General features: G+C 46.3%; 1 protein-coding gene and 1 non-coding gene across 2 annotated transcripts in view; both read right to left on the bottom strand.

The window, feature by feature from the left end:
• The window catches only part of Ypel2 (yippee like 2), a 58,137-nt gene extending 37,196 nt beyond the window's left edge, over positions 1-20,941 (bottom strand). The window contains exon 1 of the mRNA XM_027426349.2: positions 20,770-20,941. The gene's annotated coding sequence lies outside the window, so the exon portion shown is untranslated. The remainder of the gene's footprint in view (positions 1-20,769) is intronic.
• A 3,863-nt stretch (positions 20,942-24,804) lies between these two features.
• On the bottom strand, positions 24,805-24,937 carry LOC113836838. Its single transcript, XR_003487360.1, has one exon.
• Positions 24,938-27,426: the final 2,489 nt, after the last annotated feature.

Below are 27,426 nucleotides of genomic sequence, written 5' to 3' on the forward strand. Positions count from 1 at the left end.
TTCTCTTGGTGGGGGGTATTTTTGCCCTGGATGTCCTGGAACTCCCTTTGTAGACCTTGATGGCCTCCAACTCACCGAGATCCACCTGCCTCTGCCTCAGGAGTACTGGGATTAAAGGTCTGCACCACCAGACAATGGGGAAATATTTTGAGACAGAGTTTCTCTATGTATCCCTGGCTGGCCTGGGATATGTAAATCAGACTAGCCTTGAACCTTGAACTCATTTAAAAGCCTCTGCCTCCAGAGCACTGGGACTAAAGATGTCCATCTAACTACCTGCCTTGCTAGTCAGTAATTTCCCAAGCATCCTAGAGAAGGGATTTCTTCTGGGGGCAGGGGGCAAGACAGACAGAAAGTATTAGAAATGCTACCACATTCAGCTGGTCCAGGACAAGCAAAAGACCTAGGAGAAAAAGTGGGGCAAGAGGGGATAAGGTGGGGAGACTGGTGGGAGGTTGGGGGGAGGGGGGGGAGAAGGCATTGACATGTGAAGCAAGCTTGTTTCTAATTTGAACTAATAATAAAAATAAAAATAAATAAAAGAGTGGAGCAAGAATGGTAGTGGGTGGAGAGATGGCTCAGGGGTTAAGAGCTTGCACTGCTCTGGCAGAGTTAGTTCCCAGCTCCCACATCGGATGGCTGGCTCACAGCTGCCTGTAACTGTGACCTCAGTGCTGCACCCGCACCCACATGCATGAGCACACACAAGCACACACACACTCTCTCTTAAAAAAAATCCTTGAATAAAGAACTGTGAAGCACTGGCAAGAGGCATTCTGTATCTAATAAGAAAGAACACAAACTAAATAGGAAAACAGATGAACACACCAGGTTCTTTATCAACACACACACACACACACACACACACACACACACACACACACACACACACACACACACACACACACACACAGAGAGAGAGAGAGAGATAGTGGTACAGGCTGTGGTACAGCTAGACTAATGGCTGTCTACCAACAGAAAGTCTAAGAATCCAGTAGTCATTCAGAGGCTTGCATATGCCTGAATCCTGAAGGAGTCTCTAGCGCCATGGACATGCCAGTGAGAACAAGCAGGCAAACAGCAAAGCTTCCTTTTTCCATGTTCTTACATAGGCTTCCTGCAGAAGGTATGCCCCAGATTAGAGGTGAATCCCCTTACCATATTAAAGTAGGTATTCCTATTTCGAATGAATTAAGAAAAAAATCCCTCTCTGGGTGGTGGTGGTGCATGCCTTTGACCCTAGCACTGGGGGGGGGGGGGGGGAGAGAGAGAAGAGAGAGAGAGAGAGAGAGAGAGAGAGTGTGTGTGTGTGTGTGTGTGTGTGTGTGTGTGTGTAAATATAACTGTGAGTGCAAGGCCAGCACGGGTCTGGCCTACAGAGGAAAGGGAGTTCTAGGATACCCAAGACTACAGAGAAATCCTGTGTGGGAAAATCAAAAAAGTAAAAGAAAAAAATCCCACACAGATGTACCTAGTCACTTGTGTTTTAGTTAATTCCAAATGTAGTCCAATTGACAACCAAGAAGTCATCTCACCATTTAGAGATGTTTAAATTGCTTGATTTAATTCTCAATAAGGAAAATGCATTGATTTTCCTAAAGAGAAATGAATTAGGTATGCAGGGCCACAGTACTTGGCACATTTTAATTTCTGAACTTTGGTCCCTGCCAATCATGCCACAGTGTGCAGGGAATATAAGAGTCCAACGAGTTGAGCATTTGTGAAGTCCAATTGATTTCCAACAATAATCAAAAGCCTCAGGGCTTATGTACAATTTAAACAGCCTTTCTAAGTGAACTAATAATCCACAGTGGAAATTAAAGGAAAACTTTCTACCACCAGCAGCTGCTTCATGGTGATCAGCATGGAAAGGAAAATGTGAAATATTATGATTAAAACAAAGATCTCAGATATACCATCTCCAGAGCCAAAGGCACAGGGAACACACGCTGAGCTTGGCAGGGGCCTTCCTGACTGACAGGCCATTGTCACTGGAAGTCACAGTGGCCACTGAAATTCAAGACTGTACCTCTTCAGGAATCACTGGGAGGGCAGAGTGGCATGTACTCTTCCTTTAGTTAAAAACCATAAGGAACCTGAGAGGTAACCTGGAAGCCAGGCAGCATCCTACGACAGCATCAGAAGCAGGCCTGTGGTAGAAAGACAGGCTGATCCTAACATGTGCCTATGTTGTTTAATAGCAGTGGGCTCCAGAATCTCGCAAATGAGTTTTATTCCTTCCCAGCTGGGTGACATCTGGCAAGTTCCTCAACACAGTGACCCTCCCCTCTCCAACTAACATGTGATAACTAAGCATCAAATGAGATGACCCAGTGCTCCTTCAGTTTTAGTGGTCACTGAAAACAGTATGATGCCACTTTGGACGGGACAACTTGAACCATTATATATGTGTGGTTCCAACACACCACACTCACACTCACACTTCCATAGTTTTGTCGAAGTCTGGTACGACTTTTATCCTATACTTCACCAAGCCCTCACCTGTCCATTCAGACATAAGCCAACCAAGGTACATGTGTAATGGTTGGGAACCCAAGGGAGGAAAATGCCATGAGGACAACTTGGGCTACATAGAAAAACAAAAAAAACAAAAAACAGGACCTGGAGGCAGGTGAACTTGGATTTAGTCTGGATTCCTCACTAGTTAGTTGCAGTAACAAATGGGCAAAAATGCCTGAAAGGAGACAACAGTGCCTTCACCCCAAAGATAAGTCAAATGATAAAGAGTGAGAAATATTCTGACACAGCACATGGTACTTGGTTCTCACCTGGCCTGATTAGATACCGTCGCTCTTACCAACCAACAAGTAAGAAAGGGCACAGGAGTTATTGTTCCTGCTCCTAGGACCAAACATGCCAGTGTTTCTGTGCCCCTGGTTGATTCATGGTGGTTAGGAGGTTGTTAGGAGTTCCAACCCAGCCAGGGCTACAGAGTGAGACCCTGCCTCAAAATCAAATAACAGAAAAAAAGGCATGAGTTGAGTGTGATGGCACAGGCCTAAAATTCCAACACTCCAGGAAGGCTGTTCTATATTGCAAGTTCCAGACTAACGAGGGCTACACAGTGATACCTCGCCTCAAATTTCAAAACCCAAAACAAAAACAAAATCTCTCAAACAGGAAAAAAAAAATCAGTTATCCTTTTACAGATACTTCCTGTATAGCACCCTGGACCACAGAGAAATTCAAACCCATGTGGCAAGTAACAAAACCCAGCTCCTTCCGAAACAATGCCAGCTTTCCTCACAACCCTGGATACAGGGTCTAATATTGATGTGAGCAGTATCTATCTCATGACAATCTTCTAGGATCTCTGGGACTCATCTCTTTGACACAGGGTTTCTCTCTGCAGCCCTGGCTGTCCTGGAACTATTGCAGATCAGCCTCTGGGATTAAAGGTGTATATCACCCCTGTTCCTTCTCTCTTTAAAATCCTGACTCAATAGTTTGTTGTTGTGGTGGTTGAATGCTGGGATTAAAGGCTTGCATGGCCATTCCCAGACTGATTTCCAGTTTTTCTTTTTTTGGTAGGTGATGGTGGTACCCACCCTTAATCCCAGCACCTGGGATACAGAAGCAGGAGGATCTCTTTGAGTTTGAGGCCACCATGGCCTACAGAGCCCATGACAGCCAAGGCTATACAAAGAAAACCCGACTTAAAAAACAAAACAAAAAATCTAATGCACATGAGTGTTTTCTCTGCATATGTGTCTATGCACCATGTGTGTGCAGTGCCCTCAGAGGCCAGAAGAGGGTGTGGGAGCCCCTGGGTGGGAGTTACAGCTGGCTGTAAGAGTTAACATGTGGGTGCTGGGAATCAAATGCGGGTCTTCTGAAAATGCAAGTGTCCTTAACCACTGAGCCATCTCTCCAGCCCCTCTGATTCCATGTTTAAGGTTTAAGTAGAACCTTGTCCTACAGTGAAGCATCCACCAACCTTCATTTTTCTTAAGGCTTTCAATTCAGCAAGGTCACAGAACATGCTAGTCTTAGAAAGTCCATTCAAAAGTGACTGCAGAATGGTGCATCTGCCATTAGCAGAGAACTATAGGGCATGGCTCTTAGTATATAGCACCTTACCTGGGGAGGCTCACATCTGCTAGTACATCTGTGTGGAAAAAGAAACAGTTCCCTTGAACATCCTCCAACATACATAGCATACAGGGTTACTGGGCACAGTAGCTATGCCTGGTCATCAAGAAGATCAAATATTACAAGTTGTATCTCCAATTGCAAAATAGAAAAACAATGCAAAGAACTATCTGAAGATAGTTAAGGCCACTTGGCTAAAATGTGATGGCTTCCTTTCTTATACAAATCCCAGCTCCAAAATGGATTTAAGATAACTTAACAGAGGCAGGTGGGTCTCTGTGAGTTAGAGGCCAGCCTGGTCTACAGATTGAGTTCCAGGACAGCCTCCAAAGCTACAGAGAAATCCTGTCTCAAAAAAAAAAAAAAAAAAAAAAAAAAAAAAAAAAAAAGGGTAACTTACAAAATGTGTATACAGGGCCAGTTACGGTAGCACACGCCTTTAATCTCAGCACTCGGGAAGCAGAGGCAGTCAGATTTCTGAGTTCCAGGACAGCCTGGATCATGTCTCAAAACAAACAAACAAACAAAAAAACCCAAAAAACAAAATATATTTACTATACATTAAAATTTAAAAGATTACAAAATTGGGATCAGGGCCGGGCGATGGTGGTGCACGCCTTTAGTCTCAGCACTGAGGAGGCAGAGACAGGCGATCTCTATTAGTTCGAGACCAGCCTTGTCTACAAGAGTTCTCCAAAGCCACAGAGAAACCCTGCCTCAAAAAAAAATTGGGATCAGGTAGCAAAATTAAAAGAAGGTAGTTCTCATATGTAGAATCTAGAATTAAATCTGAAAATACATACTGGCCATGAGAATAGTAGAAGAACTAAGAGGGGAATAAGAGTTCTTTCTTTTTTTTCTTTTTCTTTTTTTTTTTTTTTTCAAGACAGTTTCTGTGTGTAGTCCTTGCTGTCCTGGAACTCACTCTGTAGACCAGGCTGGCCTGGAGCTCTGCCTGCCTCTGTCTCCCAACTGCTGTGATGGAAGGCATGCACCTCTCTAGGGGAGAGTTCTAAAGGGAAGGGAAAGAGGGAATGAGGGTGATGGAACGAGGAATATGGGTTCCTTAAAATGCAGAATCTAGGAAAAAAGCAAAACAACACAAAGAGCTGCACTACAGAGATGTCATTACACAGGACCACATAGTGACTCACACCATCTTTTAACTCCTGTTCCAGAGGATCTGATACCTTCTAACCGCTGGCACACACCAGGCACACATATCATGCACAGACATACAGGCAGGCAAAGCACCCATACGCATAAATTTATTTTTTTCCAAAACAAGAAAATTAGAGCTTTGTGGTAGTTTGAAAAAGAATGGCTCTCATGAGCTTATTTTGAATGCTTAGTCACCAAGAAGTGGCATTATTTGAGAAGAATTAGAAGGATTAGGAGGTGTGGCCTTGTTGGAAGTGTGTCACTGTGGGTGGACTTGCTTGAGGTCTCAAGGACAGGCCCAGTGTCCTGTTCTGCTTGTGGATCAGGTGTAGCTCTCAGCTACTTACTTCTCCAGCACCATGCCTGCCTGTCACCATGCTCCCCACCATGATAATGGGATAACCTCTGAAACTGTAAGCCCTTCACTAAATGCTTCCTTTTTTGTAAGAGTTGCCTTGGTTAAGATGTCTCTTCACAGCACAAGAACAGTGACTAAGACAGTCTGGACAAAGGCTCAGTAAGAGCCCTGTTGTTCTTTCCAGAGAACCTGTTTCCAGAACCCATGGCAGAAGGATCTCAACTGCTTCTAACTCTAGCTCCAGGGAATATGGTGTTCAGGGGCATACACACTCGCACACATACAATCTTAAGAGATGAGTATATATGCCACATATGTACATGTATGATAAGGAGATCAAGCCTGGCTTGAAATGAATGTTGTTAACATACTACTGGAGTTCAAATGCAAATTTGGCTTTGAACTTCTCATCATCAGGGGAATCAAAAGAAAATACCCAACCCCTGAAACCCCAGAAACAGCTGTCTTGAACAAGGGGGAGCTTGACACACACCCCAGACTGCTGTCTGGGAGGCCAGCACGGGACTGATCCAGACCCCTGAATGTGGATGTCAATGAGAAGGCCTAGGCTCCTGGTAGTGGATCAGTGTTTTTCCCTGGTGTAAGAAGGGACTTTGAGAGCTCATCCCACGTGAAGGGATGCTCCCTTGGCCTGGACACGTGGGGGAGGGCCTAGGCCCGGCCCAGGATGATATGGTAGACTTTGGGAAGCCCCCATGGAGGGCCCTACCCTCCCTGGGAAGGGGAGTGGGGACTGGGTGGGGGGGCTGGTGGGGAGGGGACAGAGAGGGAGAAGGGATTGACATGTGAAGCAAGCTTGTTCCTAATTTGAACTAATAAAAGAAAGGAAGGAAGGAAGGAAAGAAAGAAAAATACCTAGCCTGCAAAGGTGTATAAAAGCATCCTAGAATTGAGGAAACAGATTATTGAAACTTTCCTGTTGAGAACAGGGAAGACAATGAGAAATCTAATATACAAAATCCCAGGATAAACCAGGCATGATGGCTCATACCTGTAGTCCCAACACTCAGGCTGAGGCAAGAGGACTGTCATAGTTCAGGGCTAGCCTAACCTACATAGTGAGTTCCAGGCCATCCTGGGCTACAGAGTTCATATCATGTGGCCATCTTGCATGCCACTTGGAGCGCCCCTCTGTGAGAACAAACACCAAACTGCAACTCAACAGGGGTCAAAGCAGAGCAGGTCAAGAATATGGACTGCTAATGGTCTTGCTGGCTCCTCCGGTTACGGCTGACTGACAGAGCTACAGAAGTTCCTGCAATGCTTCATTCATGATTAATCACAATCAAGACTGAGTAACAAAAGTATGGGTCTCGTGCAGTGAGATAATCTAGGTCCAAGCACTATTCAGCCTTGGTGAGGCATTCGGCTCCTTCTCCCAAAGCTTTATGGACTGAGTTGGGAAAGGTGGTGCATGCCTATAATCATAGCATTCAGGAGAACTAGGAGGTTAAGAACAAGCAAGCTCCAATCAGCCTGAGCCACATAAGAACCTGTGTATCTAAAACAAAGCTTCACTTCCTCCGTGTTCTCCCAGCCTTCTCCCTCAAGATGCTTCTACCTGAATGCCTGATCCGCTACCAACACTGGAGCTTGTGGGTTCTGCTTCTGAACCCTTTGGCCCCTTTTCTAAAGGGCACTTATAGTAAACTCCTAAGAGGACACTAAGCTTACCAGAGTTGACATCATGGGCTGGGACGAAGCTCAGTGGTAGAACACTGCCCTAGGGTTTCTATTGCTGTCAAGAGACACCATGACCATGCAACTCTTATAAAAGAAAATATTTCATTGTGGTGGCTCTCTTACAGTTTCACAAGTTCAGTCCATTGTCATCAATGGGGAGCATGGTGGCGTGCTGGCAGACGTGGGGCTGGAGCTGAGAGTGCTCCATCTTGCAGGCAAGAGGAAGTCAACTGAAAATCACACTGTGGAAAGCTTAAGCAAGAGACCTCTCTAAGTCCACCCCAATAGTGACACTTCCTCCAACACGGCCAACACCTTTTAATAGTGCCACTCCCTTTGGGGGCCATTTTCTTTCAAACCAACACCAAGAACTTACCAGCCCATGAGGCCCTGGCTTCAACTCCCCACAAGTACAACTTTATTATTGCGTGAATGAGTATGTATACACGGATGTGTGTATATATACTTGTACATTCTTACTATAGCACGTGTGTGGGCATCACATTTCAGAGGTGACTCAAACTCAGTTCTCCGGGCTTGCACCCACTGAGCCATCTCACTAGTCCTTGTAAGTAGTTTGTTTGGATTTGTTTATATGTGTTGAGTGTTTTGCCTTCATGTTTATGTGTGGGGAGAGTGCCTGGTGCCTGCAGAGCTCAGAGGGCACTGGAGTTAGAGATGGTTGTGAACCACCAGGTAGGTATTGGGGATTGAACCTAGAGCCTTACTAAGGCCACTAGGGCCACTAGGGCCTCGGTCCCACTCCATCTCTTCAAGGACCCCACCGACCAAGCAGGCAACTCTTCTTTTCCTTGTTACAGTTCAGGTCCCCTAAACATGGGTATCATGCCAGGGCCACAGACACTCCTGACAGGCCCTCTACCACTGAGCTACACTCCCAGTCCTTTCTGTGCTTAATTCTATCACCCCTGGCTGTCCTCAACAGTAACTCTGTATAAGCCCCGTCCTTTCACCATGGCCTACTGTCCTTGCTTCCTAACTCCCTGACTCAGCTCTTCTTTCTCCAGCTCATTCTAGAATTCTATTTCGAAAACACAATTTGAGCACATCTCTCATGTTTCAAAACCTGTACCAGTTTCCTACCAGACCGCAGGGCACAGTCCAAACCCCTCTGCTAGTACCAAGAGCCTGAGCCAACTATATAACTTTCAGTGCCTCCCCATTCCACTCCAAACCTAACAGACCAAGTTAGTTACTATACTGTTTCAAATTATTCCAGTTACCTGCCATATTTTAATCTATCTCCCATGCCCCATAAATGCCTGCTCATCCCTTAATACCAGCACAATCAAACCCTAAGCAGAGCTGGCAGCCCCTTATCCCAGCACACAATGAACTGTCTTTCTCTGAGGTAGAATTTATCCCACAAGACAAGGAAGTGCCTGGATGACAAGGTCTAGTTTCCTGACCTATCCTTCAGTGGTTTCTCTCCAGGAGTCCACATTCAGCACACTGGGGAGCCCTGAAAACTGGTTAACTGGGGACAATGCTGGTGATTTTAAATCTTAATCTGTGCTTACCTGCTGTCCTGCACGCTTACTCGCCAGCTCAAGCCTCAGCTCTAATTCTGGGCATTACTCCATTTACTAGGACTCACCATTAACATGCCACAAAGGCAATTAACTCTTGAGGGGCCAAGTCACCAGGGCTGGTAGATGGGTATCTGTGACTTAGCACTGTGAGGTCATAGCCCAGATGAGCCACACCACATGAACCTCTGTTGTTGTTGTTGTTGTTGTTTTTAAACCTGGCTGCTGTGACCCTTTCTCTGTTCCACCTCTTTGAGCCTTCATACTCCACTGCACCCCACGAGAACTTCCCCATGAGAGCTTCGCATGTCACTCCACCCAGCCTGTATGTGCCTTCTGGACCCTAGATTTCTCAGACTTCCAACCCAGGCTTCCTCTCCCAGGGTGCCCCACAAAACCCACAGGCTGTCTAAACTGTAGATCTTGGCCTTGGGCCAGGCCAGGCATAGGACCCCCACCCCACCCCACTTTGCCTCTAGTGAACGAGAGGGGCCTCATTCACCCTTTCTTCCTCCAGGCCAATTCTGCCACCCTTTATAATGCCAGCCTTTTATATTTGATCACGCTCCCAAATGACAATCCTGGTTAATACATCCATTCTATGGTCTGTGACCCACAGAGCTGTTCCATTCTTATGTCCCTACACAGGGCTCTACAATAATGAAAAACAGCCACTTAGACGCTCTACTGAGAACACAGCTTTGGGAAAGAGACTCTAGGAGTGGTCTTGTCTGGAATCCCAGAATGTGGGAGAAGAAACCAAGACTACTGCTGTACACTTGAGGCTAGCCAAGGCAAGTGAGTTCCAGGCCAGCGTTAGCTAGCCTTAGCTCTAGACCCAGTGTGTCCCCCTACTTACCCACTTCCCATAGGAAATGATAGGGCCTCTCTTCAGAAGCCACACTGCCCAGAATTCTCCCCTTGCCTTCAAGCTCCAGTCTGGTCCCCTCCCCTCAGAACTCATACTCAGAACAACCCAGCTCCATCTTTGCTTTTCCTAAAGTGATTGCTTGACACATCCGTGTTTTCCAAACTCAACTGTCTGCCGAATTAATGAGTGTCTTTTGTACTATGGGCGCAGCCATGACCTTGATTTCTCTTGCTGATAGGTCTCCAGGGCACAGCTGGGGCCCCAATTAACTATAAGCTATCCATCCCAGACCTGCCAATACGGTTCTGCTGTTCAGCTGTCAGTGTGCTTCTGGCTTTCTCTTTTATCCCCAGTTCACACAAATCCCATTCTAGATACAGACTGTCTGTGGCTGAGCATCCTGCCTTTCCACAGCTGAAATCTGGAAATTTAAAAACTGAGTGAGACAGGGAAGAGACAGTATTGAAAGGAAAGGATGCCCACAAGACAATGTGATCACTAGCCCAGGAAGACTAACTCCGTGGTGAACTTCTGGGCTTCATTATATGGGAGTGGCAAGTAGACCTTATTCACAGATAAAGATTTTTTTTTTCCTTTCAGGCCTGGTTGGGGTGAGGAGAATAGATTTACATGCATTGTGCCAGTTTGGCCTTTCCATTTAAGAAGCTCTGTGAAGCTAGTTTATATGGATTGTCCCAAAAGCTGGACATGAAGCACAAACCTGCCAAGTTCAGTTGGGCTGGGTGTGGGGGTGCAGGCCTGAAACCCTAGTGTGTGGGAGGTGGAGAGCAAGAGGATCAAAGTTCAAGTCAAGCCTAGGCAGAGGGCTTCAACTAGTGACATAGCTCAAGCTGACCTTGAATTCTTGCACCTTCTGCTCCTCCCTCCCTAGTACTGGGATGGAACATTTCTGCCTTGACAAACTAGAAGAGGCCTGGGAAATGTATTCTTCATCCCTGTGTCCTCCTCCACAGTTTAATCTGCATGGAAGAATTCATATGCTATGTGGTAGGACAGCGTGGCCAAGGCCACTCCAAGAGGCCTACTAAGTAAGACACTGGCTCAAAATACAAAACAAAAATATATTTTGTTTTTCAAAATATAGAGTTAGAGATGTATAGATATACAATAACATATATAGGGATGGCGGAGTGCTTCCAAATGCAAAGGAAAGCTTTCAAAGTCTATTCCTTGGACTGAGGAATTAGTTCAGTGGCTGAATGCTTGCCTGGTGGGCACAAGGCCTTGGGTTCAATTCCCAGCACCATAAAAATATAATAAAATTTATATACACACACAGATTATTAGTTTTTGAGGGATAGGGTGTGTATATATGACCAAGACAATCACATAGCTGAGGCTGTCCTGTTCAGAATCAAAACAATCCTTTGGCAGGGCGGTGGTGGTGCACACCTTTAATCCCAGCACTCCGGAGGCAGAGGCAGGAGAATCTCTGGGAGTTCAAGACCAGCCTGGACTACAAGAGCTAGTTCCAGGACAGCCTCCAAAGCTACAGAGAAACCCTGTCTCAAAGACCTCCCCCCACCCGAAAAAAATGCTTTGACCTCCAAATGCTTAGATTATAGGTATGCATCACATACCTATATTAATATAATATGTATAAGATACTGTATATCTGGAATATGTCATTGGAATACTACCAGAATCAATACTTTGACAATAAATAGCAGAAATGGAGAGATGGCTCAGCAGAGGACCTGGCTTCAATTCCCAGAACCCACATGGTGGGTTCTTCACAACCATCTATAATTTCAGCTCAGGGAATCCAACAGCCTCGTCTGGCACCAGGCGCATACATGGAGCATGTACATACATAGAGGCAAAACATCCACACACATAAAATAAGTAACTGCAAAACTGAGGAAAAGTAGAAGGGAAGGGACTGGGGGTGGTGGGAAGACAGCCTGAACCAGAGGGAAGGTGACAGATTAGGCACAGAAGCAAACTAGCTACAGTTCTTATTAAAGGAGTCTTTAGTTTGAGGCATTAGTTAGAAACCAGACATCTTCATATCCCAGCCTTTGGAGGTGAAGGCAGGAGATCCAGGAGTTCAAAGCAGCCTGAACCACATGAGTTGGAGGATGGGGAGATGAGAAAATGAGAATGAATGAGAAAATGAGAATGAATGAGATCTCCGAAGTTTTCCACTGAGGACATTCAAATGTGTGCAATGGGCCGCTGTTCCAAGCTCTTCAACCTCATTCATTTCTACTGAGAATGGGAGTCACAGTTCACTTCCAACATGTTGCCCCTTGCTGTAGCAATGGCACCCAAGCAGCAGCCCCCATATTCTCCAGTCTGCACCCTTGAGTATGCGCTGCCCCCAATTTAGAACCGCTAAACACTTGCCCTTCTTTCCCTGTTTCCATTACAACTAAGGTCTTCCTAGTTTGTACACTGGTGCCTTCACTAGTTGGAGAATGTGCTTCCAGGGGACAGGTCTATGTCTTAACTAATCTTTATCCCCTAAAGGTCTTATCTAAGTAATGATTATTACCCATTAAAACAAAAAGACTACATTTTATCTGGAGCACGCCTTTAGTTCCAGCACTTGGGAGGCAGAGGCAGGCAAATCTCTGTGAGTTCGAGGCCAGCCTGGTCTACAGAGCTAGTTCCAGGACAGGCTCCAAAGCTACACAAAGAAACCCTGTCTCAAAAAACAAACAAAAAACCCAGACAAACAAACAAAAAAAATAAGATTATATTTCAGCCAAGTTAGAAGTTCTACTGGCCAAGACTATTTTTAAGATTTTATTTTATTTATTATGCATACATTTTGCTTCCATGTATATCTGCACATCAGAAGAGGGCACCAGATCTCATAAAGAACGGTTGTGAGCCACCATGTGGTTGTTGGGACTTGAACTCGGGACCTTTGGAAGAGCAGTCAGTGCTCTTAACCTCCGAGCCATCTCTCCAGCCCAAAGTTTTATACCTAAACCACTTTTTTTGTTGTTTTGTTTTTCGAGAAAGGGTTTCTCTGTGTAGCTTTGGAGCCTATCCTGGCACTCGCTCTGGAGAACAAGCTGGCCTCGAACTCACAGAGATCTGCCTGCCTCTGCCTCCCAAGTGCTGGGATTAAAGGCATGTGCCACCAATGCCCGGCGAGCCAAGACTATTCTTCACAGGCAGTTGTGGCCAATCCTAGATTCCTAAATCCCAGGGATTATATTTCCAAAAGGAACTGGAAAAACAAAATGCTGCAAATGATTAAGAATGTCAGTGTCTCCCAGGACCAAATTTTGGATCAACCAAAGCAAAAAACAAAGTTCAGCTACCATTCACCCAGAGCCCCTGTCTGAGGCCAGTGGCACCCATTTGCCATTGCACACTGACTTTCTTTCCCAGCAAGAAACATGCAAGGGAACTCTAGGCCTGCTTCTTTCTGAGCTGGCAATCTTGTCTGGACACACCCCATTCTCAAGACCACAAGGAAGGGCTGTCCTATAGCTGGGGAGACAGTGCAGCCATGCAGCAGAAATGCAGGTGGCAACATTGCACCACAGAGGAGAGATGTGCCAGCATGAGAAAGGCTCTTTTACCCATCTTGGAGGAAACATGTTTTTTGCTTAGGATTAAAACACTGTGGGCAATTTAGGGCTGGGTGAGAAGCAGGTGCTCCTCTAAAACTGCAGGAATAGAAAGAACCTCTGACCTGAGAAACAGAAGGTATGGTCTGCACTTGGGGCTTTTGACCATGAACTTGCTGATCTACCTGCCTCCACCTTCCAACTACTGGAATTGCAGATGTGCACCACCATGCCTCGTTTATACAATGCTGACACTCGAAGCCCTGCTCAGTACAGTTCTAACTGTCCCACGTTTCTGGTGCTTCTGCCTCCACCTCCCTGGCACCCACTGAGCTGTGCTTTACCTAACTGGAGCTGTGTCTTCTTCACCAGTCCTTTTTGCCTTCTTAAGCTTCAGTGTTTAGATTTCAAAAACAAAATTATCCAGCTATACTTAATCCCCAGCCCAACAGATATCTAGTTTGTATTTAAGGTTACAAATCATTTATGTGAAATTGGAAAAAAAATTATAAGGTTAACACAAAAAATTAGGATGCAGGCCTCTATGGAGTTAGTTAAATCAAGTCACAGTTTTGGCTCTGTATTTCCTGGCAGCCAAAGCAAAAAGAGAAATGAGCGGTTATAAATTTCCAATTCTCAAAAAAGAGAGCGGGAGGGAGGAAAGGAGGGAGGTAGGGGAAGAGAGAGAAAGAGAGGGGGGAAGCATACCAGGTCCTCTGGAGGGCCAAAGCTTTTCCTGGCACTATGTTCTAAAAGAATTTCTCCCTAGGGGAACTCCTTAAAGGAGACATAGGAGGCTGTAGCAAGTCTTCAACAATCTAAACCCTGAGAACGGCAGAAACAAGTTAAATAAAGCTCTTTCCACTGGTGTTTCCAGGGAAAGCACTTCTGGAAAAGATGAGAAAAGTGGGCCTTAGTATGCAGCTTCCAGTCAGTCCAGCTTGATTAGTCAAGGCTAAAACAAGTGTGGGCACAGGTAGACATCATGTTTGTTTCAAGACAGACTTTCTCTGTGTAGCCCTGGCTGTCCTGTAACACACTCTGTAGACTAGGCTGACCTTAAACTCAAGAAATCCACCTGGTCCAGCATCCCACCTCCCAGCTAACAACATGCTTTTTTTAAACTTCCACAAATATTACTTCTTCCAAAGACACTAAACCCCAAAAAGGAAGCTAAAGTAAGAGCAGCCAGCTGGAGCTAGTGGGCTCCGGGACAGCCTGAGCTACAGGGAGACCCCATCTCAAAGAAGATTCAAAAGAAAAGTGTTGGACAGCAGTCTGCTTACAATTTGATCTCTAAATTCCATTCCAGCCAGGCCTGATGGTGCACACCTTTGATCCCAACACTCACGAGGCAGAGGCAGGTGGATGTCTGTGAGCTTGAGGCCAACTCTACACAGGAAGTTTCAGGCCAGCCAATTCTACACAGTGAGACCTTCTCTGTAGAATAAAATAATCTCCATTCTCCAGGCGTTGGTGGTGCATGTCTGCCTTTAATCCCAGCACTCTGGAGGCTGAGGCAGGCAGATCTGAGTTCAAGGCCAGCCTGGTCTCCAGAGCAAGTACCAGGATAAGCTCCAAAGCTACAGAGAAACCCTGTATCAAAAAACCAAAAGATAATAATTTCCATTCTAGTTCTGTCAGATCTGAGTTTCTCTAAACGTTAATTTACTTAATATAAATCGAGACTTGGTGGTTGCCCACCACTCACTGCCAAGTCAATTGATTGGGAATGGACTCCTGCCAGCTGGAAATGGGAAGGTGCCTCACACTATTAGTGCTGTTATTAATAGCAGGCACCGAGTGCTTCCCAGGTGCCAAGCTCTAGGCCTTGTTTCCCCTGCATTCTCTCACTTAATCCTCTCATAAATCCTGAGTGATAGCAACTATTATTAGTCCCATTTTACAAATAAGGACCAAAGATTTAGAGAATTGTAGATTGCCCAAGGTCACAGAGCTAATTATCCGGTTCTTTCTGATTCAAAAGCCAGGCCCTCAGCTCCACTGCAGGGCCTGCTGGTATCAATGAAATGTGTGATTGCTAATAGAAATGTTAATGCATGTCAAGAAAAAAAGTGAGGCCCCTGGAAGAGGCAAGAGATGTTTATTAGCAATAAGCGGGACCTATAAATGGAATAAAGGAATTAAAAAAATCACTGTGAAAAATGCAAGCTGCAAAAGAAGAAATTCTGAAAATACTATCTTCATTCCAAGAAAGAGACAAAAATTTTCTTATTCTCATATTCCTTTTCACACCTTTAATCCCAGCACTTGGGAAGCAGAGGCAGGTGGGTCTCTGTGAGTTGGAGGCCAAACAACGTAACAAAGAAAAAACCTGCCCCAAAATACAAAAAAAAAAAAAAAAGAAGAAGAAGAAGAAGAAGCAGCAGCAGCAGCAGCAGCAGCTGCTGCTTCCTATTCTAGAGCTTGGCTCCTTTGGTCATTTATGCTTTTAACCAACAGGTATTTATCCAGCGCCTGCTGAATGCCAAGTATTGACAACAGTGAACAAGTCAGAATGGAATAGATGCTCTCAATATTCCATTCCAATAAACAATAGGTTTCCAGATGATAGTAAACACTTAAAAATAATAAAAAGTTGGTGGCTGGGTATGTAGCTGTTGGTAGATTGCTTGCTTAGTATGCATGACATTGGAAGACCAGCAAGACATAGAACTCAGCCTATAATTCCACCATTAGGGAAATAGAGGCTGGAGGTAAGAAATCAAGACCTGCCTGGGATACAAGAGACCCTGTCAAAACCAAATTGAGGGATTAAAGCCTTTGGGCAAAGAGGAGAGCAGCGCTGGTAACTCATCCAGGAAGGGCTGGCTATCATCCAGAAAAGTAACAGTAGAAAACAAACAAAAACAAGCAGGGTTAGAGATTAAGTCTCTTGTTGCTCTTGTAGAGGACCTGGGTTTTGTTCCAGCACCCGCATGGTGGCTCACAACTATCATAATTCCAGTTCTAGGGAACCTTGATAATCTCTAACCTGGCACCATAAATACATGCAAACAAAACGCTCATACAAGTAAAACAAACCTTCAAAAAGAAAAGGCTGGCCGGGTGGTGGTGGCACGCGCCTTTAGTCCCAGCACTCCAGAGGCAGAGGCAGGCAGATGGATCTCTGCGAGTTCGAGAACAAGAGCTAGTTCCAGGACAGCCTCCAAAGCCACAGAGAAACCCTGCCTCAAACCAAGGGGGAAAAATATCTAAGATTGTGTGTGGTGGCGCACACCTGTGATCCTAGTAGTGAGGTGGGAGAGGCAAGAGGGCCATGGTAAGTTTCGGGAACTTCACAAAGGCCCAAGGAGTTGCAGCAGAAATAATGAGGGCAGAAAGGCAGGATAGGTGGGGCAAACTGGGAGAGGGTGCAGAGAATGAAGTTTCACTATCTATACTGACGTGCTTGAGGTAGAGCCTGCCACAGCTCACAGGGAAATTCAGGCATGCAATCTTTTACATACAAAAGCAGACAGCACCTTTTGTTATGGATTATCATCACCAAAAATTTGTCAGTGCTAACAAATACCTTTAGCTGAAGGCAGGCAGGCAGGCAGGAGGGCACTGTCTGGCTCTCCATCACTGTGGGCTAAAATTCAGAACCTGTACCTGTCAACACTACCCAGTGGTTTGGGGTTAACAGACCCAGAGACATGCTGAGATAGTTTACAAGAGAAACAGTGCCTCATTTCCTTTCCAATCCTTTTCCCTCTGCTTTTCCTAAAACTTCTTATCCCTTCCCACTCTTGTTGCCTTTTTTGTTTGGTTTTTGTCGTTTTGTTTTTGTGAGTTTTGGGGGTGAGGGGTGTTGTTTTGTTTGGTTTGGTTTTTTGAGAAAGGGTTTTTTCTGTGTAGCTTTGGAGACTGTCTTGGAACTCACTGTGGAGACCAGACTGGCCTCAAACTCAGAGATCTACCTGCCTTTGCCTCCTGAGTCCTGGGATTAAAAAGGCCGGCATCACCACAGCATGGCTGCCATTTTTTTTCTTTTTTTTCTATGTGCTCAAAACCAGATATGCTGAATGTGAGCAGCTAGGCCAAATGGAGAGTTATTAATGTTAATTTAAACAATCTCCCAGTGAATGCTGTCCTACAAGGCACTTCTTTGCCAAGAAGGACCATAGTAGAATCTGAATTTGGATAATTAAGCGTCCTTTGTTAAAGCTAAAATGCAGCTTTAATTCAAAGAAATCTCTTCCACCAACCTGTTTGGACAAAATAAGAGGGGAAACTGAATGTACAGCTCCACCGGTGTATGTTTATATCAATCTGAGCTTAAAGGCAGGGGTAAAAGCATCAGGAGCTGGATGACTAAGAGGACCCCACCTGCACACACTGTGCCCATGCAAGGGAAAGAACCAGCTGACTAGGCAAGAGCTGTGGGAACTTGAGTCTCTTATTAGCATCTGATGATAGACAAGCCCCTGACTCCCCCCACACACACCCCCAAATCAAAATAAAGTCACAGCCTGCCTTTCCCTCAGGCTACAGTCTGGCATACCAGCCAGACATTAAACAAAATCAATCCTTTCTTCTGCTGGCCAGTTGTTAATCCCCTAGGCACAGTGACTGCCTCAAAACCATTAACATCATTATGACAATGAGAATGCACATAATCTGTGAACAGCACAGCAGCTCGTCTCGTCAACACTGCTCACATCTCCAACCCCCCACGCACTCAGAAGCAGCCAGTGCTACAGAACAGAGCAGCAGCCTCACTCGAGCTGTAATGGAGGAGGCTGCAAGGGATACCGCTTTACCTGAGCTTTGGAGATAGGGTCCCACTGTGTAGTCTGGAACTTGCTAAGATGCAGAAGAGATCTGACTGCCAATGTCTCCTGAGAGGTGGGACCAAAGGTGTACACCACCATGCCAGGCCCCTTTTCAATGACTGGCTAGCCAGCTGAGTGACCCGAAAGCTTGCACCCAAGTGTGGGACATCTACCTGACTCTGCACTTCCATTCTCAGTGTGCATTGCCATCAACTCCCAGTGTTTCCTTCTAATCAGCTACCTGCATCGTCATCCAATGGGCCACTTATTACAAATGAAGCAGCCCCGACTGGCAACTCAAAACAGGTATGTGGTGCCAAATGCCTGTAATCTCTACAATACGGAGGGAGACTGAGGCTGGAGGATTGCAGAAAAGTCAAAGCCAGCTGGAGCTACATACTGTGTTCCAGGCCAGCCTGAGCCGTGGTATGCCACCATGTCCCTGGAGTAATTAGCACACTATACATAAGCATATATATGTTTAATGTGTATGCAAGACATACACACATATGTATTTCTTTTAACAACCATAGTATTTCTAAACACTACTATGCTATCATGCACATTCAGGCTAGAGGACCTCCGCCCTAAACCAATGTTTCTCAAACTGAAGGTCATGACCCATTTGGTTAGGAAATCAAATTAATGAGCCATGACCACCAGCTGATTTTTTTTCTAATGGGGGGGGGAGTAGCATGCTGCAGGTAGTTCGGGTAATAGTCACTGCTTCCCAGAACTTCTTTCAGTAGCAGGCCAATGCACATTGCTATAATGAATTCCTTACTGTGGATCCCACAAAAGCTTGAAAATCATAGTTCTAAAGAACTGAAAGGGTTTATTTTGTTATTTTTTTTTCTCCCTACATAGCCCTGGAATCCCTTTATACAGAACAGGCTGACCTCCAAACTTTGCAGTGATTCCCCTGTTCTACCTTCAAGAGGTCTGGGCTTGGGCATAGATCACTATTCCTAGCTAGGAAAACTATTCTCATGTATGTTGTTTATTTTCCATTTTCCACCCCTACCTCAATTCAAGCAGAAAGATCCAAGAAATGGCATTACTGAATTCTAAACTAAGGCAGAGCCACAACCTAGGCCCTAGCCCCCACAGTGACCCTGTCGTGAAATAGGGAGCAAAGCATAGTGCCAAAGAGAAGTTTACCCAGCTCTCCTCAGGCTAGGCTTGTTGTCAGAACATAGCCACTCTCAGGACAAAAGTGACGGGGGGGGGGGGGGGGGGGGGACGGCGGCGGGAAGGGGGAGGGCATGACGACATGGGGACACACAGTTGATAGTTGAGTTAGTTGAGTATGTACCAGGCACAATGATACATATGTATGAAAATGTCTTGACAAAGCCATTATTTTGCAAACTAAAGAACTTTAAAATTTATTCTAAAAAGAACGAACTTCTTTGAAGGTAAGACTATCAGCATTAAATGCTGAGAAAGTGGCAGACTGGTAGATTGAATTCGGGTAAAGCCTACAGCAGTGTGTGGGAAAAGGAAAGGTAGGGAAATGTGAACCCCATCTTATTGGCCATAGATTCTGTGAACCCGCAAACCAGACTATCGCAGAGCTACAAGCATGAGATTTACTGTAATTCCCTTGCGCCTCTAATGTTCTGTAAATGGGGTTCAGAAAAGTAATCCCTAGTTTTGTTCAGTGCTCTGGAAGGAGAGCCCATCTTGCTAGAAACAAGAGGACAAAAGACTAGTAGCTGGGGCCCTTGTTAGCCCCTTAGCCTCTCCAAGTCAGTAGCTCAAAGACACTCCAACGTGGCAACAATACATCAACAAGGAGGCCAAAAAGCAAAAACCCAGCAGAGCTCCTGGACAGACCCATTTGCCATTTCCAGCCGCCCGACTGTGGAAGGCTGCTGGGTAAACCGGAGGATGCCCACTCAGCTACTTAAAAAACGGTGGGTAAAAGTGAAGTCAGGGGTGGCAGGCAGTTCTTTACACAAGGGGTCCAACGGAACAGGCGTGCTCCCTCCCCGCTCCTTAGTGCCAGCCGCGAGACGCGAGTGATGCCCCACTGTTTCAGGAAACCACCCGAAGGGAGTCAGCAACCACGCAGGTGAAACTTGAAGCAGGGAAGAGACAGGAGCCAGCTCCGGGAAAGGACCCTCCGCAGAGGCCCCCGCAAAGGGTCTGGCAGCAGGGTTCGCGCCCACCCCTTGGCAAGGCCGCTGGGGAGGCGCCGGGAAGCATCCAGGCTGGAATTCGCTGCGGTTCCCTCGGCCTGGAGCTGGCGAAGCACTCGGGGACTTTTGAGGACGGTGTGCCCCAGACCCAAGTGTCTCGGTGGAGAGACAGGCCACATAGCCCGGTGTCACCATGTGCCACCCGCGGGGGGAATCGCGCCAAACAAGGGAAGCGGCAGCGCCCAGATCTGCGGTTCCCCACCATCGCCCGTCTGCTCGCTCACCGCCGTCCCCAAGCCCCGAACTCGGAGTGCGCGCCAGTGTTTGTAAACAAACCGGTCACGTGGCCGCGGCAGCCAGCTCCCCGCCCCGGGAGCTCCGGGAGCCCCCGAGGGACCTCGCCAGTATCGTCCCAACCGAGCTGGGGTGCGCGCTGTGCGGGAGCCCGACCGCCTTCGGGGCTCAGAGCTCGAACCCGCGCGGACAGAGCCCCGCGCCCACGCACGACCGGCCGGCCGACCGGCCAGCGATCCCCTTACCTGGGGGCAGGCTGCCCGGTCCCGCCAGCGCCGGGCTCGGCTGCTCCGGAGTGCTCGGAGGCGAAGGACTGCACGGCTGAGTCTAGCGCTCCCTGCGCGCTCTTAAAGCCACAGTCTCCGCCACCGCCGCCGCCACTGCCGCTCCGCATCCCTCCGAGTCCCGGCCGGGGGCTTGCCAGGTGACGGACGCGCCCCCGCGCCTATCCCATCGGTTCAGCACATAGCAACACGCCACTGGTTGGTCCGGCACGGCCGCAGCCCATCAGCGACAAGCCAATCAACGGAGGACGGAACTCCGCCCCTGCTTTCCCCTGCCTCCCGCCCCCACCCCCACCCGCCCCTCTGCCCTGGCGGGCGCGCGTGCGAGGAGTGTGGCGAGGTTCGGGTCCCGCCAGTCTGGGCAGCGAGCGGGCGGGGCTGGGAGGAGAGATGATTGGGACGGGTGAGCTCTCTAAGATAAGAGGATGTTTGTTTGGGTTTACTGGGATTCCCAGGACCCGGGGCTAAATTGGGAAGTGGGATTTACGATGCTTCTGCTTGGAGAACCTAGATAGTAATTCCTCCCTTCGCTTTTAATTCCTGACCCAGAGCCTAAGTTACCACAAGTGGCGCTAAGACTTCAAGGCAGGTGGATTTAATAAGATAGTACCGGTCTCTCCAGGCCCACCCATGGCCTGCTCAGAAGCAGAGACAATTTTCTATTCTCTCGGCCCTGCTAGTAATTTCGACCAGTTAAAACTAGAAAAGGGTTGCCTGGTGTGCACGAGGCTCTGGGTTCAATCCCCCAGTACTGGGGAGTGGGAGAGCATGCTGAAGGACTTTAGAGGAATTGGAGTGCCCTATTGCTGATGGTTTTCTAGGGTCTTCAGAGGTTATTGAGGTCGCTTGGCACTGGAAAGTAGAGTAAGAATGGTCAAAATGACCAAAGAGGAGGAGCCAGCATTCTGGGTCAGTGGGGTGGTGCTTTTCAAGGAAGAGAAGGTTAAAAAATAAACTCATGACAGTCGGGAAATCCAGGGAGGTGCCAGGTGGGTGGAGTGGGACAGAGTCTTCCAGCCGGAAAACAGGTCAATTTGATAAAGAATTCCTGCCAGAGCCAGAGGACAGAGCAGGTCCTGCCTTTTCTCTGAGCCACTGGGGTTCTGCATGGCATGGGCCAACAGCATGTTTTCATTGACATTTTAGAAAGGAGAGAATAAAAAGAAAATGCATGGTAGTTGGGCAGGGTGGACCATGCCTTATAACCCAAGTGCTTGGGAAATGGAGCTAGAAGAAGGATCAGAAGTTCAAGGTCATCGTCAACTGCTTAGCCAGTTCCAAACCGGCCTAGGTTACAAAGTGGGGGAGGGAGGACGTTTCTGGATATGAGCTGCTGCAGGAGGCCCAGGTAACTTCTGTCTCCTATCCTGTAGTAATTTACACATAAACCCAGCATGGTGCTTAGGTAGATCCCCAGGTGACTCAAAACTTAACCTGTAACTCCACCCAGCTGTTTTTAATATACATGCAATCAACCAAGTTGTCCTCAGTTAATGTACATCATTAAAAATGAAAATTCAGTTCCAGTGTTAGCAAAAACACAGATAGCAGGGACACTGTCATTGTTTACAATTGACTACTCTGAGAAGTCTAAATCCTGGGGGCAAAAAGCCTTCAGCTAACTAACCACAAACCTGAAAGGTTTAAAGTTTAAGGTTTAATCTTTAGAAATACATATTAAAGCTGGGCGTTGGTGGTACACACCTTTAATCCCAGCACTTGGGAGGCAGAGACAGGTGGATCTCTGTGAGTTTGAGGCCAGCCTGGTCTACAGAGTGAGTTTAAGGACAACCTCCAAAGCTACAGAGAAACCCTGTCTCAGAAAAATATTAAATTTAACATATATTAAATTCTAACCACTCAGTGGTGGCACATGCCTTTAGTCCCAGTACTTGGGAGGCAGAGGCAGGTAGATCTCCATGAGTTCGAGGGCAGCCTGGTCTACAGCGTGAGTGCCAGGAGAGGCTCCAAAGCTATACAGAGAAACCCTGTCTCAAAAAAAAGGAGTATATATTAAATTCTTTAGATTTGATTCCTGGGTAAGTTCCTTTGTGTCCTTAGGCCTTCTCAGAGCCTAAAGTGGGATTGGGGGTGGGGGACCACTGGAGATGGAGCTCACAGTAGAGATTTTGTATAGTGTACTTGAGGCTGTAGATTCAATTCCTGCAAAAATAAATAAGGAGGGCTGACCTAAGATGGTTTCTGAAGTCCTAACTCTATAAAGTTTCAAATAAGAACCAGAAATATCAAACTTGTTACATTTTTGCAATATTGTTTTAGTGAGTATATTTGTATCTACAGGTTCTCCACTCCCTAACAGTAGATTCTATATACCCTAGGATACAAGATACTGGTATGTTATGTAACAAGATTGGAGGTTTCTATTTAAATAAAAGATAACATTAGCTAAAGACCTGCCTGCTGTGGGGTGCTCTGAGGACCCCTGCAGGCCTGCTGTGTGATTGCAGGCGATTGGAAGAGACAACAGAACCACCCAGCTGGAAAACAATAGAATCAGCCTGCCAGCAAAAAAAAAAAAAAAAAAGAAGAAGAAGAAGAAGAAAGAAAAAATTATTAAGCCAGATCATGCCTCCTCCCAGCCAAAAGAGCCAAGCTTTGTGAGTTGACAAGAAAGAAAGAAGAACTGAAACAAAGAAGTGGGGGGAAGCAGCTAAGTACTAGGTTCTCTTTCTCTGTAAATCCAAACACCTTCACTGGCCCCGGGTACACATTTATTTACTCAGTGCCCATCCTGAGCACCCTTTCCTGCTTGACTAGGACTTATTCTGAGAACCTATTGAGAGGAAAGAAGCTGGGGCCAATGGACAGTTGAGAATAGACAGATATTTATCCTCAGGGCAACAGCAGAGATGAAGCAGTACGTAGAAAGACAGCAACAAATGTTCTCAGAGTCAAAAGAGTCAGTTTAATAGGAAAAAAAAAAAAAAGAAGAAGAAGAATTGTGGAAATAAAGTCGAAAGGTCCCTGGTCTCACAGGCGTACTATCACCCTGGCTGTCTCGGGGGTTTGCTCCTCTTGTGTGATGCCAAGCCAAGTTTATTCATTCCCAAAGCCTTCGCAGTCATTCGCTTCCATTCTCAATCCTGGGTTCCTGCTATTACTGCGAACAAAGTCACTTTTGTTTTTGTCTCTCCCCCACCCCACCCCACCCCCAAGACAGGGTTTCTCTGTCTAAAAGCCTTCGCTGTCCTGGAACTCCTCTGCAATCCAGCTGGCCTTGAACTCGGAGCTCCACTTCCCTCTGCCTCCAGAGTGCTGGGATTAAAGGTGTGTGCCACCACCACCTGGCTGGCTTGTTCTCTCTCTGGTTTTTTTGTTTTTTTTTTTTTTTTGTTTTTGTTTTTGTTTTTCCTAGACAGGGTTTCTCTGTGTAGCTTTGGAGCCTATCCTGAAGCCTATCCTGCCACTCGCTCTGGAGACCAGGTTGGCCTTGAACTCACAGAGATCCACCTGCCTCTGCCTCCCCAGTGTTGGGATTAAAGGCGTGCACCACCAACGCCCGGCTATTTTCTTTTTTTATATTCATTTATTTGTTTGGTTTGGTTTTTGTGAGTCTCTGTTTTGTAGCCCCAGCTGTCCTGGAACTCAGAGTGTAGATCAGGCTGGTTTTGAACTCACAGAGATCTGCCTGCCTCTGCCTCCCAAGTGCTGGGACTAAAGGCGTGTGCCACCATGGCTGGCTTCTCCTTTCATTTTTCAAGGTCAATTTTTAAAGCATATTTATTTTGCTGTGAGTTTGTGTAAATGTAGAAGTCAGGGAAGGACAACTTGTGGGGGTCAGTTCTTGACTTCCACCTTGGTTTTGTTTGTTTTGCAAAAGTAGAAACTGGAGGAGGGGAGTTGGAGAACTAGCTTTACTTGGTTTTCTTCCTTACTTTTTGTTGTTGTTTTGTTTGCTTTTTATCCAGTACACTTAACTTGCAAAGATATTGAACGAAATAAGGAAAACAATATATTTAGAGCGGGAATTCAAAAGTTGTATGGAGGGGAACTATCAGTTTTAGCCAGCTGTCCAAGTCAGACCTCCATGTTAGTGTCAGATAGCTGCCTTCTGCAGACAAAGGATATTTTCTCATTTGTCTACATGGTTGACTTCGAAGGTTCTATTAACTATTTTTTTATGTGTCTCTGTGTGTATAGGCACCACGTGCATGTAGTACTTTCCTTCCTTCCTTTCGTTCTTTCTTTCTTTCTTTCTTTCTTTCTTTCTTTCTTTCCAGACAGGGTTTCTCTGTGGCTTTAGAGGCTGTCCTGGAACTAGCTCTTGTAGACCAGGCTGGTCTCGAACTCACAGAGATCTGCCTGCCTCTGCCTCCCCAGTGCTGGGATTAAAGGTGTGCTCCACCGCCTTCCGGCTTCTGTTACTAATCAGATCTCATTACAGATGGTTGTGAGCCATCGTGTCGTTACTGGGAATTGAACTCAGGACCTCTGGAAGAGCAGTCAATGCTCTTAACCTCTGAGCCATCTCTCCAGCTGCCCCTTTCTCATTATTTAATGCCAAGAATCTGAGGATGGGGCATGACACCCACCTTCAATACTAGCAACCTAGAAGGCTAAGGCCGTAGGATGGCTGTACATTCAAGGCTAGCCTAGGTTAAAGAGTGATATCCTGTCTCAAAAATCAAAATAAGCCTGAGTGCATGCTTTTAATCCTGATTTTGGGGAGTTGGAGTCCTGTGTCTGAGGCAGGCAGATTTCTCTGAGTTCAAGGCCAGCCTGGAGTACATAATGAGTTCCAGGACATCTATGTAGAGAAACCTGACTCAAACAAACAAACAAACAAATCCCAAATTTAAAATAAAAAAATTTAAATAAGCAGAGCATGGCGGGTTATACCTATAATTCCAGCACTCAGGAGGCTGAAGTAGGAGCATCTCTCTGAGTTAAAGGCCGACCTGGTTTATAGTGTAAACTTGAGGTCAATATACCATGCATTACACCCCGCCTATTCCTCCCCTAAGCTTTGGAGTTCCTAACATGTAAAGACTGCTTCCTATATTACCACATTATATCCTATCTAGTGGTCTTCCTAGACCTGCTGATCTCAGAAACCCTCTCTAAGCTCAGAGACCACCTACCCTCTAAAGTCTATATATAAACCTAGAGAATTTCCTTTGTTTTACCGGTTGCTACTGTATCACCACCATATCCAAGCTCCCCCTGCTGGGGGTGACCATTGCCATTAAAAGGACCCAGACACCAGCAATCTATCTCAACACATCTATCTACCAAACCTGGAGAGAATCTTTAATATTTCAGACAAATAAATAGTGGTGATACTAAAAATAAGGAAGTAGGAACAGCTCAGTGGTACAGTGCTCGCCTAGAATGTTCAAGGCTCTGGGTTTGACCTCCAGTACTGGAAAAGAAAAGAAAAGCTATTTGCCTGGTGACTCAGTGCAAAGAGCAGATCGAATGTCTCTTTAAAGGACTTTCCTTTACCTTCCCTAATGAAATTAATGTTTCTCTCCCCAGTGCCCTGAATAGCACTTTATTCTTAGCTCCATTACATCACCCAAACCTCCACACTCCCTAGGAAGAGTTATCAGCTATCTGTCTGCTTTGCTAGACCCCGCTGGCAAGAACTTATCAGATCAGCAGTGCATTTCCAGCACCTGGCACCTGGTCGCTTCTCCTGACAGGTTCCGGGCTAAGTTGGATCCAGTGAGAATCAATGGATAGGGTCTTCTCTCAGTGTGCTGATCTGACGATAGCAGGGCCTTCTTTCAAGTATGAACACGCTGAACCTGAAACTTCGGTATGTTCTATAAAAAAAAAAAAGGGGGGGGGGCAGGCTGCATTAAAAAAAAAAATCACACTACAATGGAAACTTCTTGAAGGGTAAAGGCTGCATACTCCCACACTGCCATCCCACCTGGGAAAACTTCCAACTCTGCCCCCGTCGAAAGGGCCCTTCACAGGCGACTGCAAGTTCTCCCTCCAACACCCATCAGTAAAGTCCCGTGGCATTACATCACAGAGAAGGCCTGGTGCCATCTTCCTGTGTGGACAGACATTGTAACTGTGCTTTGTTTCTTTATGTACAATAAACGCTTTCAGCTCTCGCCAAGTCACTGTTTTCAGGCATGAATGTAGCTAAAGATGTGCCTTGCAGACTGTTGCTAAGTACCTTGGACCTTTCTGGGCATGAACTTGTTTTAATAAAATAGCTACTTCTATTCATCCAAAGCAACTCACATACAGAGCAATGTCTGATTCATTCATTCTTTCTTTGTTTGTTTGTTTGTTTATGGTTTTTCCAGACAGAGTTTCTCTGTGTAGCCCTGGCTGTTCTGGAACTCACTCTGTAGACCAGGCTGGCCTTGAACTCAGAGATCTGCCTGCCTCTGCCTCCCAAGTGCTGGGACTAAAGGCGTGCACAACTACCGATGGGTATCTGATCCATTCTTAAGGCAACCTGCAAGATAGATATTTTCTCCCTAAAACAGGGCACTGGGGTGGCTAGAGAGATGTCTCAGTGGTTAAGAATACTTACTGCTCTTCCAGAGGGCTTCAGTTAGGTCCCCAGCACCCAGACAGCAGCTCACAATCACCTATAATTCCAGCTCTTGGGGAACCTGATGCTCTCTTCTG

The sequence above is a fragment of the Cricetulus griseus genome, chromosome 7, assembly GCF_003668045.3.
Source record: "Cricetulus griseus strain 17A/GY chromosome 7, alternate assembly CriGri-PICRH-1.0, whole genome shotgun sequence".
Taxonomy (NCBI): domain Eukaryota; kingdom Metazoa; phylum Chordata; class Mammalia; order Rodentia; family Cricetidae; genus Cricetulus; species Cricetulus griseus.